The sequence below is a fragment of the Hyaena hyaena genome, unplaced genomic scaffold (genome assembly GCF_003009895.1).
Source record: "Hyaena hyaena isolate Hyena2069 unplaced genomic scaffold, ASM300989v1 scaffold_780, whole genome shotgun sequence".
NCBI classification, from domain to species: domain Eukaryota; kingdom Metazoa; phylum Chordata; class Mammalia; order Carnivora; family Hyaenidae; genus Hyaena; species Hyaena hyaena.
In genome coordinates, this window is record NW_024081410.1 from 412539 (window position 1) to 428475 (window position 15937).

The 15937-nt window shown below is 52.5% G+C and overlaps 1 protein-coding gene across 1 annotated transcript in view; it reads right to left on the reverse strand.

Annotated features, from left to right (window-relative positions):
• ALPL (alkaline phosphatase, biomineralization associated) overlaps nucleotides 1-12482 on the reverse strand; it is a 57311-nt gene extending 44829 nt beyond the window's left edge. Inside the window, exon 1 of the mRNA XM_039218775.1 lies at nucleotides 12360-12482. The gene's annotated coding sequence lies outside the window, so the exon portion shown is untranslated. The remainder of the gene's footprint in view (nucleotides 1-12359) is intronic.
• Nucleotides 12483-15937: the final 3455 nt, after the last annotated feature.

A 15937-nucleotide genomic window follows, 5' to 3' on the forward strand; every position in this document is an offset into this window, starting at 1 on the left:
TCCCTTGTGTTCATTCTGTCCGACGCTTGGTTAGGCGGCCTCCTCCGGCCCCATGGCCCCTACACTTTCCTTCCCGGGTCCCCTTGTAGGGACTCCTTGCATGACCGTCTCCTCGCACAGTGAATGCTTCTGGAAGGCAAAAACCAGACCAGATTCATCCACGGATTCCAGCACCCAACCCCGCGGCTAGCAGGCAGCTGGGCTAAGAATATGTTTGTCGAATGAATGAACGAACAAATGAATATTGTCCTCCGCATTCATCTTCCCCCTTCGTGACTCTGCTTCCTCCTTTCTCCACCCAGACAGGTGCTGAGAAGGTGACACCCAGGTGAGCTGATGAGAAAGGCCACTCCCGCAGCAATATCCTGAAGCAGGGGCAGTCCCTTTCTTCCCCCACCAGAAGCCACTTCAGAAGGTGAGGACAGGCCAGCACTGCCTCTCCCAGGAATCATCTGGGGCCCGGCCTGGTCAAACCAACAAGACAGACCCTCTCCCTATACCTTGCCCTCCATGACTGGATGAGGAAGTTGGCGGGCCTGCCTCAGAGCCCCAGAGGCCTTGCACAGCTGAGCTCTCCGGAGAGGTGCCAGCTGGGAAGCACTCAATTATTCAAATCATGTAGCGACCCAAGAGAGGAAAGGATCCACTTCCTCCGAAAGGGGGAAGTGGGACATCGGGCCAGCCCAGGGATTTGGTGTTGAAGGAGGTAATCGCAGAGCCAAGTCCTCACACCTAAGCCAGTGCTCTGAGCTTTCCGGCCCCGAGAAGGCATTGGAAGGCTGGGTTAGAAACCCAGGAGAGTCAGGCCTGATGCCAGGGCCTGGACTGAGGCTGGGGCCAATATCCCACTGAGGTCTCGGAGTTAACAGTGGCTTCAGCCAGGCTGGCTCCCCTGGCCTCCCCTTGACCCTGGTCCTGGAGACATAAGGACGGGTCTACTGTGCCCCCCCACCCCCATTTCTCCCCTCCCCCAGGAATCACACAAGGGCCAGATAAACCCTGCACTCCAGCTCAGGGGGCCGGGAAGCGTCCCGCAGTCTGCTCCTGCCTTGCACCTCCTCCCCGAGTCTGGCTCCGGAAGAACCAGGAAGGTCAAGAGGAGTTTACACATCTGGCCTACAGAGATTTATCTAGTATGAAATGATCACGGGTCCACACTCTGGAGCCAGGCTGTCCAGGTTCAAATTCTGGCTTAACCACTGATGAGCTCCATGACCTTCACTCCCCTTTTGTGCTTCTATTCTCCACCTTGAAAAACAGGGATTGTAGTACCTTCTCTGTGGGGAGGCCAAGAGAACCAAATGAAAAAGAGCACAGCACACATAGGGATTTAGTGAAAGACGAGGCTGACTATTATTATTCAATAAATTAAGGTTGTTTGGAGCCAGGTCTGGAACTCTGGACCAGACATCCCCAGACAGACATTATCTCCCTCACCAGAGCCAAAACCAATCTGCTCAGCAGACTGGGAGGCAAAGGGGAAAGACTCTAGGCTCTGGGTTCAAATCCCAGCTCCCCCACCTAAAAGCTCTGCGACCCTGGGCAAGTTATTTAACCACATGAGCCTCATTTCTGCCTCTTTGCACTACAGATCACAGCAGTACGTCCTTCGGAGCAGCGATGGTCCTCCCTCACCTGGAGGGGTGCTAGTCTGTTGCTGTTGGCTGTGGGCAGTGCCAGGCAACCCGGGAGCTGACACATGCAGGGACTATCCCAGGCAGGGGTGAGGTGACAGCTCAGTTTCCCTTCCTGGAAACCTCTGTTTAGGCCCAGCCCCAGTGTATGCTGTGCAAGTACTCCTTCACTCAGCAAATACGTATTAAGTGTCGAGTATGCACCAAGATGGTTCATACAGATGCAGCACAGGATGGCCGTTACTATTATTATTCAAGAAATTAAGGTTCTTTGGCACTGAGGGAACATCTGTGAACAAAACGGACAAAAAGACAGGGGAGTGACAATCGTTGGGGGAACCCATACCCGACCAAGGGCCCGAACCGCCAACGGGGAAACAGGCTTCTCCTGCTGCCAATCACTAACAAATGATTTATGAGCTGGTGTCATCGGTGGAGCTGCGAGGACACCGATGGAGACGTAGGAAGGGCAGCCAGGCTCATCCTGGGGTGGCTCCGGTGTTCAAACCCAGCGGGACAGCGTCCACAGGTGGCCCCACGGTAAACCGAGTCCAGCTGAGCTGGGGAAAGCCGTGCCAGGTGTGGCAGCCCTTCATTAACCCAAGGACGTCAAACATTTGCTGCATGCAGACGCCTTGTTAGACACTGGATTTCACAAAGGATTCAGATGAGGTTCTTGCCCTCCAGGAACCCATACTCAGAGGCAGACACTACGCAGACGATCCGATTACAAAGAGCTGAAGATTTCTGAGCAAGATCTAGAAGACAACAACATGCTACTAACAGGCAGCACAGGCAAAGAGGGTGATGCAGGGAAGAGGACAGCAGGTGCAAAGGCCAAGGGGCGAGAGGCTGGGGAACACATCTGGGGAAAGCCCATCAGTCTGGGATCCTCATTGGAGTTTGAGGACTGATGTTGCCATTGGTTTGACCTGCGCCTCAGCCTCCCCTTTTGGCAGTGAAGATAATAGTTTTTCAGGCTGTTTTGAGGATTCAGTGAGTTCACGAATAAGAAAGGTCTTTAAGGGGGGCGTCTGGCTGGCTCAGTAGGTGGAGTATGTGACTTGTGTTATCACGGTTGTGAGTTCAAGCCCCAACGCTGGATGTAGAACTAACTTAAAAACAAAGGAAAGAAAGGGATTTAGAAATTGAAAAGTACAATAGGAGCCTAGAAGCTGAGGTTGGGATTATCAAAGTGACTCATCCAGGGTCATGTGGCTGATTTGAACAGGAGCTAAGGAGGCACCTGGCTGGCTTAGTTGGTAGAGAGCTTCTGGTCTTGGGGTTTTGAGTTCGAGTCCCACATTGCTGTGTGTAGAGATTACTTAAAAATAAAATCTTAAGGGGCACCTGGGTGGCTCAGTCGGTTAAGCTTCCCGACTCTTGACTTTGGCTCAGGTTATGATCTCACGGTTGGTGGGTTCAAGCCCTGCATCAGGCTCTGCACCTGCAGAGCCTGCCTGGGATTCTCTCTCTCTGCCTCTCCCTGACTCGTGCTTGCTCTCTCTCAAAATAAACTTTAAAATAAATAAAATCTTTTTAAAAAAACTTAAAAAAAAAAAAAAGGAACGGGAGCTAGGACTTGTACACCCAGGATGGGGGATCACACCCCACCCCACCTCAGCGGTACCACTCCTGAGTTCTCACCTCCTGCCCAGTCATCAGTTCAGCAAGTCCCACAGACAGGTGGAACACCAAATCCAGGGCACGTGGGTGGCTCAGTCGCTTAAGCTTGATTTCCGCTCAGGTCATGATCTCAAGGTTCAGTTCGTGAGGTCAAGCCCCATGTCAGACTTGTGCTGATGGCGTGGAGGCTGCTTAGGATTTGGATCCTCTCTCTCTCTCCCTCTCTCTCTGCCCCTCCCCTGCTCATGCTCGCTCACTCTCTCTCTCAAAAATAAATAGATAAATGAACAAACAGAAAGAACACGGAATCCCCTGTCACAGGATTACCATTTCTTCCCTTTGGACCCCAGACCCAATTTTCTAAGCTGCCAAAGCAGAGATGCCATCTGCTGTGCTGCCCCCGGGAGTATGCGGAACGGAAGGTGTTGCGTGAGGAAGAGCACCCTGCACAGATAAAGGAGGGTCACAGTCACTGATGAGAAATGATGGTGGTGAGTGGGGGAAGAGCAAGCGCGGAGCCTGGCAGTCCCCACACGGGCAGGCGAGGGGGCACAGCTGCTCAGCTGTCAATTAAAGTCTCAGCGGCTCCACCAGCCTCTGCTGGGTCACCAGTCGGGGCAAGTCAGGTAAACTGCTTCACCTCTGAGTCATTCCCATCACTTGAAAAATGGGTTGCTAGAAGGACTAAAAGTGTGAATAAGAAAGATACAAAGCAGTTAGCAGAATGGCTTGGTGCGTAATAAATATTCATAAGATGTTAATAACTTTTATTACCACCATTATTACTACTACTGGTACTAGTAGAGAGGGTGGGGGAGGAGTGAGCCTCACTCTAGGACAATCTGTAACCAGCCTCTTTCTACTCTGACTTTAAAGCCTGGGCTGTGACCAGCTCTAGAAGCCAGCACCGCCCCCTTGAGGACTAAACAGGGGTACAGCTGGGTGCCCCAGGAAAGCTCCTCACTCCGCAGAGGCGAGTTCTGGCCCAATCTAGCTGAGTTCCTCCTGCTTCCCCATACAAAGGAGGAGCAGGGTGACAGTGACCTGGAGGTGACCCTGGGCACATCCCTTCTCCACCGTCCACTCAATGACTAAATCTAATTTGGTTCTGTGACATCCTTCGGTCTTGTCTGCCAGCTCAAATTAGTTGACAGTGGCTGCCTGGAGGGCTGCATTTAGAAAGGACTTGAGGTGGGGCGCCTGGGTGGCTTAGTCGGTTAAGCGTCTGACTTTCGCTTAGGTCATGATCTCGCAGTTCGTGTGTTCGAGCCCCGCGTCGGGCTCTGTGCTGACTGCCAGCTCAGAGCCTGGAGCCTGTTTCAGTCTGTGACTCCCTCTCTCTCTGACCCTCCCCTGCTCACGCTGTCTCTCTCTCTCTCTCCTAAAAATAAATAAAACATTAAAAAATTAAAAAAAAAAAAAAAGAAAGGACTTGAGGTTAGAAGGAAACAGAGCAGTGGTTGATTAGTGATGGCGACATGGGTGGAAGGCAAGCAAGTAGCAGCATGAAGGCCAACTGCTTGTCATACATGAACTAGAAAAGTCCTAAGGCTTTGCCTCGCTCCATATAAGCACGGAGGGAAAGGGACTTCCCTAAGGTCACACAGCCTGAATGGCAGGGCTGGGATCACACCCAGGGTCCTTCTGGCTTTCTGAGGATGCTTCTTGCCAGACTGTCATTTCCTTCCTCTTGGCTAGAAGAGGGGATGTCCAGGCCTCAAGACCCATTGTCTGAGAGAGTAAGAGCCCAAAGGGGATCACTCTGTTGCACCACCTACCTTCCCTCCCCCCAACCCACTCCCTCCGACCCCACCTCCAGCAAATCCCAGAGGATGTAGATAGCAAGGTTCCCCAGGGCTTGTATCCCACCATAAAGATTTGAATTCAGATAGTTATCTGAGTAGGCGGGACAGCCTGAGACCTGGATTTGGTTATTCTGCCTTCCAGCTGTGTTTCATTGAAAAAGTTAATTAGCTTCTCTGAGCTTCAGTTTCCTCCTCTTGTAAAATGGAGGAGGACAAAAATCATTCAAAATGATTAGCTCCAGTGCTGACACAGAGTAAACCCTTAAATGTTAATTGTAAGGATTAGATCAAAGGGGGGAAAATCCCAGCATTTTCGCACCAAAACTATTCAGGTGACTCAGGCAGGGGTAGGGGTTGGGAGAGCAATCCTGTTCATCTTTGATATCTGCCTAACTGAACTGAAATATGAACTACTGTGTTTGATGATTCCAAAATAAGGAACCAGATTCTTCTAGGAAAATGGATTCTGTCATTCATGTCAGAGAAGGAAGCAGCCTTGAGTGGGTGGATTGGCAACGGTAGGGGACAAATGGGCGTGCTTCCCACCTCCCAGCGGCGTGACTTCGTGCCTCAGTACCCTCATTTGTAATGTAGCACTGGCTATACAGGGCTGCTGCAAGACCAAATGAGCAGTTCCAGGTAAGGCCACTGGGCCACCCCTGGCCTGGCAATGTTAGCACATACGTGGGGACCTCACTTAAGGAGACAGAGAAAAGAGAGCAGCATTTGTACTGCTAAAGAGGAATGGGTGACAAGAGGGAGACTCAGAATCCACTGAGGCACTTTCTGCCCAGAAGAGTGGCAGATGGGGAAGCTGTTAATTCCTGTATGTTAAGAGGGCCCGTAAGTCAACGTGGGGACAGGTGGAGGGAGGAATTAACAAATGATACTCAGAAAGGCCAAGCCTGACACAGTTTGGTGACAGTCAACAAGAGGCCAGGGGTATTATAGAACACAGACCCTGGGAGCCTCAGCCTGGGATCAGAGAGGGTACCCACCCTGCTGTTTTCAGACACAAAGTGAAAAGGTGGATCAAAGAAGGCAAGAGATTGACTTAACAAAAAGTCACATGGTAGATCCTTTTTAAAGACTGGATTTCCGGCTTTACCACCTAAACACTTTTTTAAAAGGACATTAAACGTTTGCTAATCTTTGCCCAGCAGCCTGCTGCACCTGACCTGATGAGAAGTTCATCCAAGTCAAACTGAGGTCTGGAAGGATGAAGAGACTTCTATGGAACACGCCTGGGGGGCGGGGCCTCACTACAGAGTCACTGGAGGTCTTATTCTCAGAAATAGCTTCCCAGCCTCCCCTCTCCTCTCCTCCCTACCCTGGGTCAGAGGTACTGGGGAAGGGTTTGCATCCCACGTATCTACCCTCCGAGCCTCAGTCTTAACTGCAAAATGGCAGGAAGTGGGGAGTAGGTGAGGATCAGACATAATGTAGGAGGTACCGGCACCCAGCGGGCATCACAAAATGCAAACCCACACAGGGCACATTTCTGAGCTCCTCCACAAGTGCAAGGATGGTGGGGGTGGGGGGGCTTCTTCATCTTGTGGTCCTGCTTCTTCATCTTGGACTCATGGACACCTAGAATCTCACAGCTAGGCAGCTCCCTCCAGAGCCCCTGTATTTAACCACGAGGCTCCACGGCCTCCCACGCTGCCCTCCAAATCAATCATGTGGACTTGGAGATCTGTGCTGCCACCGTGGTGCCTGCCTGTCGTGGCCAGGCCTTGGCACCCAGGAAAGGGGACACAACAGAGTCATGGGTTCAGAGTGCAAGATGGTGTTTCTCGTCTGTGCCGTGACACCGGTGCCCGGGGCTGTTGGGAGCATTAGGTGAGCTGGTACTTGACCCGGAGTCCCTCCCCTGAGGGAGCTGCATAATCTGTACCCTGGAGCACCCACTGCCTGTCCCCAAGGAGACAGGCCCAAGGCCCAGCTATCGGAGTCCTGACAGGCTGACGGACTGACGGTGGCACCCCTAGACCTCTAGAGCCCTGAGATTCTCCCTGGGGACCACCAGAGTTGGAAGGAAGCCCCTCCATGCAGCCACAGAAGGATGTCCACGTGTGCCACATTCCTACTGTGAGCCTCCTGAGGGCTGGCCCAAGCCTTGTGCAGTCATTCAGATGAGATCTGGGCCCTCCTTCCGAAGCCTCAAAGCACCGAGCCCAGAAACCGCAAACTCACAAGGCAGGCAGGTAATGTCAGTGAGGCAGGTGGGTGTGAGGGAGGAAGCAGTTGTGAGGACTGCGGTAACATGGACGGAGCAGCGGCTAATCCACTCTAGCCGTGGTGGCCAGGCAGGGATGCGGCCCGGTTTGGCCACATCTTCTGATCTTTCAAGAGAAGTAAAATGAAGTCACTGGCTGAATGACAGCAATAATGAAATCAATCTTTTTAAGTCACTGCGGGAGTCACTAATCTGCCATGGCTGCCCCCTGCCACCTCTGGAGGGCAGTCTGTGCCAGACCTGCCATTACCTGGGCCATAAATATTTGAAGGCCAATTGATTGAATTAGACCCATTCCAAGTCTTGGAGAAGTCAGGCGTCTTGGCTTCCAGACAAGGAAACAGGCTCAGAGAGGGGAAGTGAGTTGCCCAAGGTCACACTGGTACCTATCAGCTCTGCTCTCCAGAGTTCAGAGTCTTTTTCTACAAACCCACACCCTTTGCATCCCCCCTCACCAAATTCAAGACAGTGGTTACTTTTGGAAAAGTAATGGACCTGGAGCAGAGAGACTGAAATCCCGTTCCAACTCTGCCCTATGCAGCTGAGTGATCCTGGGCAAGCCTCTTCCCTTCTCTGGGCCTCAGTCTCCCTGGTCTGCAAAGCAGCCAGTTGTCTGAGTCAGCTTCTAAACACCTTCCAGCCCTGAAATCCCAGGCATCTATGAGGTATCCTCACTGGTCAGTACTCTGCGGCCTCAGATGAATAAAAAATAATAATAATAATGGGGAGGACAAGTTAACATTAGCTGGGAAGGAACACTACAATTTTTAGTGAAACCTGACTCCTGGTTACTGGAATTCAGAAAGAACAAGGGTAATACTCAGGCAGTTTAACCACCATCCGACAGTTAAACAAAAACACATCTGGTTTAACTTCATGTTCCTCTCTCCTCCCCCAACCCCCTACCCTCATCTCAAATTTTACCCCTTAATTTGAGAAGTCAAATTAAATGCAAACAATTGATTTCATGCCACAGTGAGGTTGGAAAACTTTAAGCATGAACCTTTTCTGGGAGTAATTATGAAATGTTGGGGGGTGGGAAGGGGAGGTGGAAAATACAGAGACTACTCTTGCGTGTTCTTTGGACACTGAACATTCTACAGTTGTTGAGGGCTGTGAACCCAACACTCAGAGAGGCCAATGACTTGCCTCAGGTCACACAGCTAGGACTGGAAGCCAAAATGCCAACCCCAAAGCCAATATTTTCCCTGTTGTCTAGTCCTTTTAACCTAAAGAGGGCCTTCCCTCTGGCCTTTAAGGATCACCTACTAGTGATGAAGGAAAATGCCATGGGAATGGAATGTCTAAGCCACCAACACTTCCCAGCCCAGTGCTGAAAACCATTTATGATTTTGCTGGCCCCTTATAGCAGCTGCAAAGTACATATTATTAACCCACATTGCAGATGATTTCCTCATCTGAGATTCAGAGAGGGAAAGTGATTTGTTCAGGGTCACAAAGTGCTGGGAATGAACCTCTCATCTACTGCCCCCAGCTGCCCTCTAAATGTCAGGATACCTCTAGAAGGGGGAAAAAAAAAAAAAAAAAAAAGCAGCCATGCCGCCCAGCCTAGCTCCAGCCTGCCTGTGACTACGTTGCCCTGGGAAGCTTAGTCAGCATTCCTGTGGCCACGCAGGAAGATTTCTGAGCACTGGTTCTCAGCCCCGCTTGCTCACTCTCCCCACGAAACTCTTGGAGCTCTGGGATTTGTATTCTTAACTTCAATCGGACCGGTTTCAAGGTGAGAACTCTGAGCTGTGCTGCTGGAGCGTACTCCTGGATTAAGAGGGCCATATCCCCAGAGATGGGGACAGCAGGGACATCACCAGACCTGGAATTTCAGTCACCTGGGCCCTCACCCCAGCTCCCCAGGTAGCATCTGTGTGTCCTTGGGCAAATCCCTTCCCTTCTCTAAGACCAGCGTCTTCATATGTAAATCCAGGACAGCATCTAGCTTGCAGGGAATGTTGGATATTTAAGCCAAGGGACAAGCAGGACTTGAGCTTGGTTTCTAAGCTGGACAGGACACAGCAAGGCACAACAGGCAGAGGGCGGGGTGCACTGCAGAGATGACAGCCCCAAGCCTGTGCCGGGCACGAAGCTCCAGGCTCCTGACCAAGGCTGTATCTCCGATGGTAGGCCACAATGCCATCCTATAGGGCAGTTAGTCGGAGAATGGGTTGAGCCTAGGCGAAGTTGGGTGACCAGGGTTCAAGGCCAGTGATGTAACCTCACACCCGGGGTCAGAGTTGCATTTTTTTGCTGAGATTAGAGCTGATTATAGCCAATATTTTTTTTTCTTTTTTGTAAATTTTTTTAAATGTTTTTTTTATTTATTTCTAGGCGAGAGAGAGAGACAGGGTGAGCAGGGAAGGGTCAGAAAGAGAGGGAGACACAGACTCTGAAACAGACTCCAGGCCCTGAGCTGGCAGTCAGCACAGAGCCTGATGCGGGGCTCAAACCCACGAATCATGAGATCATGACCTAAGCGAAAGTCGGACGCTCAACCGACTAAGCCACCCAGGCGCCCCACCAATATTTTCTTAAGTACAGGCACCGGCTAAACACCTTGCATGCTGTAGTTATGTGTAGACCTCACCACCAGTAGGTACTGGTTTGTTTTGTTTTCAAATGTTTTATTTTTCAGACAGAGAGCACACAGGCATGAGCAGGGAAGGAGCAGGCAGATTGGGGGGGGGAGGGGCAGAGGATCCAAAGAGGGCTCTGTGCTGTCAGCGCTCAATGGGGCTCTCAAACTCACAAACCGTGAGATCATGACCTGTGCCGAAGTGGAACCCTTAACTGACTGAGCCACGCAGGTGCCTCCAACAACCAGTAGGTACCTTTTATTGATGTCCTCAGCTTAAAGGACACTGAAGCACAGCAGGGGACAAAACTTGTCTCAGGTCACATGGCCAGGCTGCCTTTTCTATTAGTGAGACTAAAATGTTGGTCAAACAATTTAAAAAACTCTTTTTGAGTTTATTTATGTTGAGAGAGAGAGAGGGAGAGAGAACACAAGAGGAGCAGAAGGAGAGAATCCCAAGCAGGCTTTGAGCTGTCAGTGCTGAGCCCAGTGTGGGGCTCGAACTCATTGGAACTCATGACCTGAGCCGAAGAGTCAGATGCTTAACAGACTGAGTCACCCAGGTGCCTCTTGGCCAATCAATTTTATACATGTTATTGCATTTTAATTTTTTTTATTTTAGTTGAGAGTGGGGGAGAGGGGAGGGGGGAAGGGAGAGGGGAAGAAAGAGAGAGAGAAGGGAAGAGAATCCCAACTAGACTCTACACCCAGCCCAGAACCTGACGCGGGCCTCAAACTGACGGCCCTAGGATCATAACCTGAGCTGAAATCAAGAGTCAGAGACTCAACCGACTGAGCTGCCCAGCAGCCCTCGTATTACTGCATTTTCATCTCCTCTCCTGTGAATTACTCGATGGCGATTCAATGGGAAAGTCAGAATACCAGCTCCCTAAAGAGGGCTTTAGTCCATTCTCTTTCCTGCTCCATTGCTGGCACCCAGAACAGGGCTTGGCGCAAAGCTTAGTAAGTATTTGTTGAATAAAGATAGCAGTTTCTGGGCTCAGTTCAGTTTTATTCCTCACAAGAGTCTTACAAGAAAGGCATACTCCTATTTTACAGGGGGTGCCACAGTCACAAAGCCTGTCTCACTCCAGGGGCTGGGAAGTTGGGAAGCCATGTCCAGGGGCCTCTTCTGCTTAGGAAATTGAGAGACAGAGTTCAGAAAGAAGAAAAGAGGCAGGGGGACCAGATGGGCAGGGGCAGGTAGTAGTGGCAGGGAGGGCTGAACATTTGGAGAAGGCAGGTCTGGATGATGGGAAGGGATGGAGCCTTGGAACTCTGGGTTCAAATCCCGGTCTCTCACTTGCTTAATTTCTGTAAGCCTCAGTTTCCCCACCAGTACACCAGATGATGTATGTGAAGTGTTGGAGCAGGCCTGGCACACAGCGGCCCTCAGTGAAGTCCAATGCCATCTTCACTAAGTGTGGGAGACAACCCTTGCCTCCTTGGGAGACCTGCCCACCTATAGAAGTTTTCCCCAGGGCCCCAAAGCCCTTTCTGGCCTGAGAATCCCCCTCCCCCTCTTTTGCTCTCCAGAGTTTTCCTCCTCCACCCAGAGGTCTTTGTAAAGATCCCCCTCCCCCAAGCCCATTATGTGTTGGAAAAGTGTCGGAAGGGACAATGATGGGGCTTTTCTCAGCTTCCTCCTCCACCATTGTGACCGTGTATTTAACCTAAACTGGACATAGGAACCAACACTAGGCAACTCACTTACCTGGGCGCAGCCAGAGGTGAGTGGTAGGCTCCCTCGGCCTCCAGGGCTCCAGGGCTTTGCTCCCCCCTCCCCCCCCGCCCCGCCCCCGGCTGCTGTGCCCACCTCAACTCCCAGCAAACACTCCCACGCCAGATGTCCCCTCTTCCCTCCTCCCCCCAACCACGCGGCTCTGGGACCACTCTCCCTCTGCTCATCCCAGCTCTGCCCCAAACTACTATGGACCCCACAGGGACACACCAGCCTCCTCCCCAAGCGACTGAGCGCGATCTAGACGTTCCTCGGTGGGAGGCATGAAAAGACACCAGGCAGGGTGCTGGGGTTGGCAGCCTGGGTCTCTAGATCTCGCACCAGGGGGGTATCACGAGGGCAGCGCGGTCACGGGACACCGGGGAGAGGCGCGCAGACAGGTGTAGGACCCTGGCAGAGACCTCGGAGGCGGGAGCCCCTAGGACTGCAGCGGCGGTCCCGAGTGTGGACCCCTTAGCTCGCGGTCCCCGTGGGCGCCACGTCCAACCTCCAGCCTGGCCCAGCGCGCTGCGGAGAGCCCCGGATGCGCACGGGTTCGGGAGCGGGACAGGTGGATGAGGGTCCGGACTGGGCTGCCCCGGGTGGCGTGCAGGCGCGGAGGTCCGCGCGCAGACCTTGCCATCCATTCGCGCAGCCAACCCCGGACGAGGGGAGGATGTGGGAGGGCCTGGGATCAATCACGTCCCCGGGGGTCCCGGAGAGCCGAGGGATGGCATCGAGTCCTTACCTGAGCACGGTTCGTGGGCGAAGGTCTGTCCTGGCACAAGTGACGTGGGGTCAGTGCGCGGGGACCGAGGGCTCGGAGTGGCGGGAGCGCGACGCTGCCGGGGCCACCACCCCCGCGGGCTTATAAAGGCGGCCGCGAGGCCCGGAGAGAGGCAGGGGCAGCCCTCCCCCGCGCCCGCCCCCGCCCCCTCCCCCGGCCCGGGCCCCGGCCCTCCCCGCCCCCGCCCCGCCCCCGGCCAGAGCCGGGCTGGCCGACCCGGCGGCGCGGCCAGGGCGCCCCCTGCCGGGAAGCGGGGCGCCCCACCTCCGTCCGGCTCCTCCGCCAGGGGGGAGGGACGGCGGGGACCCGCAGCTGTCGGCTGGTTCCACCGCCCCCTCCCCTCCCCGCGTTCCCGGTCCCTGTCCTCCCCCGAGCCTCCCTCCCGCCGGGACCCCCTCTGCCTCCCCCTCTGCGAGGTCTGGCGGATTCAGGTCTCCGTGCACGCGAAGCCCAATTGTCTCTCTTTGGCTCTAACTTCGTTCAGTGTCTCTTTGTGGGTCTTTCTCCTGCCCTCTGTCTTCCTGCCCTTCTCTGTGTCTATCTGTGTCTGTCTACCTTTCTTGGGGTCTCTCCACATCGCTATTCATCTTTATCCACGCGTCCTCTGTCTCTGTCCACCTGTCTGTCTGACTCTCCCTGCCCTCTCTCCTTTCCAATTCAGACCAGACCGCCAGCGCTCTTCCCTGCTAGCTCTCTTCCCTGCCCTTGGGTTCTCTCCTCCACCCGGGTCAAAGGAAGCAGAGGATGACCTAGGAGGGGTGGCTTCCAGAGGGGAGCCTCGGCTAGACAGAGGCTGTTACCTCTTTTCTCCTGAGAAGGAAAGGGCCAGGCAGGGTTCATGCTGACTTGTTGCAGCCAGAGTCCCAGCCACTAGCCTCCTGGGTGACAGAGGAGTGAGCCACACTTCCCCAGGCAAAGGAGTCAGGTTCAAGACTCCACCCTGGTGACCTTGCACAAGTCATTTGGTCCCTGTGGATGCCCCTGCTCCTTAGCAGACAGTCACTGCCTCCCCTGGATTCCCTCACCACTGACTGGGAGAGTCCTATGAGACAGTGGTTGAAAAGTGCGCAGGAAACTCTAAAATTCTAGATGAATGTGAGGGAGGTGGACAGGAGTTGATGCTGAACACTATAGGCCTTGTCCATGCTCCCCAGGGATCGGCCCCCATGTGCAGGGGAGATTTGCCCCCTTTCCCTGAGAACCAGACTGAGCTTGAGTTGCGACAATGTTCTGCCAAGTCTCTCGGCAATGTTGAATGCCCTCAGGGACAAAGACCTCACTGCCCCCAAGAAAAGGATATTCTTAGTGGCCTTTAGGGCTGCCGGGAGCATTCTGTGCCTCTAACCCATAAAAGCCAGTCAGAGATTTGAAGGCAGGGACCTTGGGTCCCCGAGTTCTCTGCCATCCTCAATATCTAAGCCCCAATCTTCTTACAGCCACCTGTCCTACCTAAAGTGAGAAGGGGGTCCAGTCTAGAGCAGAGGGAAGATGGTGTCGGCACCAGCAGAACCCGATACCAGCCCAGAACTCTCTGACCTGCTCCATGGTAGCTCAGAGCCAGGCATCTTGTATATAGTATTTCCCAACAATCCCATTTTACAGAAGAGAAAACAGAGGCCCAGAAAGAGCACATGACTTGTCAGTAAGACTGGAGCCAGACCTGGGACCTGGCACCAGAAACCAAGAATCTCTTTGTATTTGTTTTTGTATTTGTTTAGCAATTGATACTGTTTCTTCATTTACAGGAGTAATACAAAGTTTCTGTAAGCAGGAGAGAGGGGCAGAGAGAGAGAGAGAGAGAGAAAAGAGAGAGAATGAATCCCAAGCATGCTCCATGCTCAGCTCAGAGCATGGGATCATGACTTGAGCCAAAATCAAGAGCCAGACTCTCAAGTGACTGAGCCACCCAGGTGCAAAACCCCTCCCCCTTTTTTTTCAAGAGAGCGTTATTTATATATTTAATAGGTTAGGTTATTATAGCAAAAATCATGGATGTGGTAAATGAATGAAGTTTAGGAAATACACTTTTGTATAAGACACTGTGGGTTAAGACATTCAGAACTGACCAGAATCTGAGAGGGGTTCTGTCATTGCTTACAAACTCCAAGCAAGGGTTTAGGGACACGGGAGACTTGAGGTGGTGTCATCAGTGAGCCAGGGAGAAATCCCCAGGCGTGGTAAGTCTGCCTGTCACAGCATAGACAGAGGCGGGGAGGCTGAGCCAACAGGAAGTTGGGGGAACCCCATTCCACCTATCATGGGTCCCCAGCACCAGCCCCTGACTTGTGATCGCCCCAAAGCCATGAGGGATAGGGTCTCCTGGTTGTACCACACGGCCAGGTCAGGGCCCCTGTGATTTTTGCCAAGGTACCATCCCACCTTGGGAGTCCACTGAGAGGAACTGCCTTACCTTCCTGGGCAGCCCCACCTCCTTCCTGCCTTACCTCTCTTAGCCTGCTCCTGGACTCTGTCCCATAAGGAAAGCTCAGCTAGCTGCTACAGGGGCAGGGAGTACCCAGCAGCCACTGGTGCCCATGCTCCCTGGGTACTTCCCTTCCTGGTGCTGTCAGCATAGCAGGAAGGAGGCCTGGATGGGAAACCAGGAACCCCATCTTCCAGCTCTGCCCTAGTGTTCTGGGGGAGCTGAGAAAGTCACTTCCCCTGTCTAGGCTCCGATGCCCTCTGGGTGGATGGACTGACAGTAACTGAATCCAGCTGAGATTTCAGGTTTCCAGGGCCACTCAGCTGGTAGAAAGCAATTCATTACATTAGGTTTCTCTACATCTACTCATACCCTATCTCCAGGGCTCTGCTTCCTTACTGGAAAAATAAGCAACTTGGACTGTTTGACCTCCAAGTTCCCTTTGCCCAAAGAACTAATGATTTAATGAGTCTCACAACAGTTCTATATGACAAGGCAGGCATGTGTAGTCCCCACAAGAGATGAGGAAACTGAAGGCTGAAGATGTTATTTACAGAAAGGTCAGAGTCAAGGTACCTGAGTGGCTCAGTTGGTTAAGTGTCCACATTTGGCTTAGGTCATGATCTCACAGTTTGTGAGTTCGAGCCCCACATTGGACTGTCTGCTGTCAGTGCAGAGCCCACTTCAGATCCTCTATCATTCTCTCTCTCTGCCCCCTCTCAAAAATAAATAAACATTAAAAATTTTTTTAATTAAAAAATAAAAGTGAGGGTCAAAGCAGGGGCTTTTTCTACTTTTTTTCTACTCATCCATTTACTCCATATGTATTAAGAGCATGCTTGTTATGAGCCCCCTGCTTTTAACAGAGCGTGAAGTTTACCAGGCCTTAGAAGCTGGGTTTGACAGGTGCAGCCCCCCTGGAAAACAGTGTGGAGGTTCCTCAGGAAAATAACAATAGAACTCCCCTATGACCCAGCAATAGCACTGCTAGGAATTTACCCAAGGGATACAGAAATGCTGATGCATAGGAGCACATGTACCCCAATGTTCACAGCAGCACTCTCAACAACAGCTAAAACATGGAAAGAGCCTAAGTGTCCATCAGCAGATGAATGGA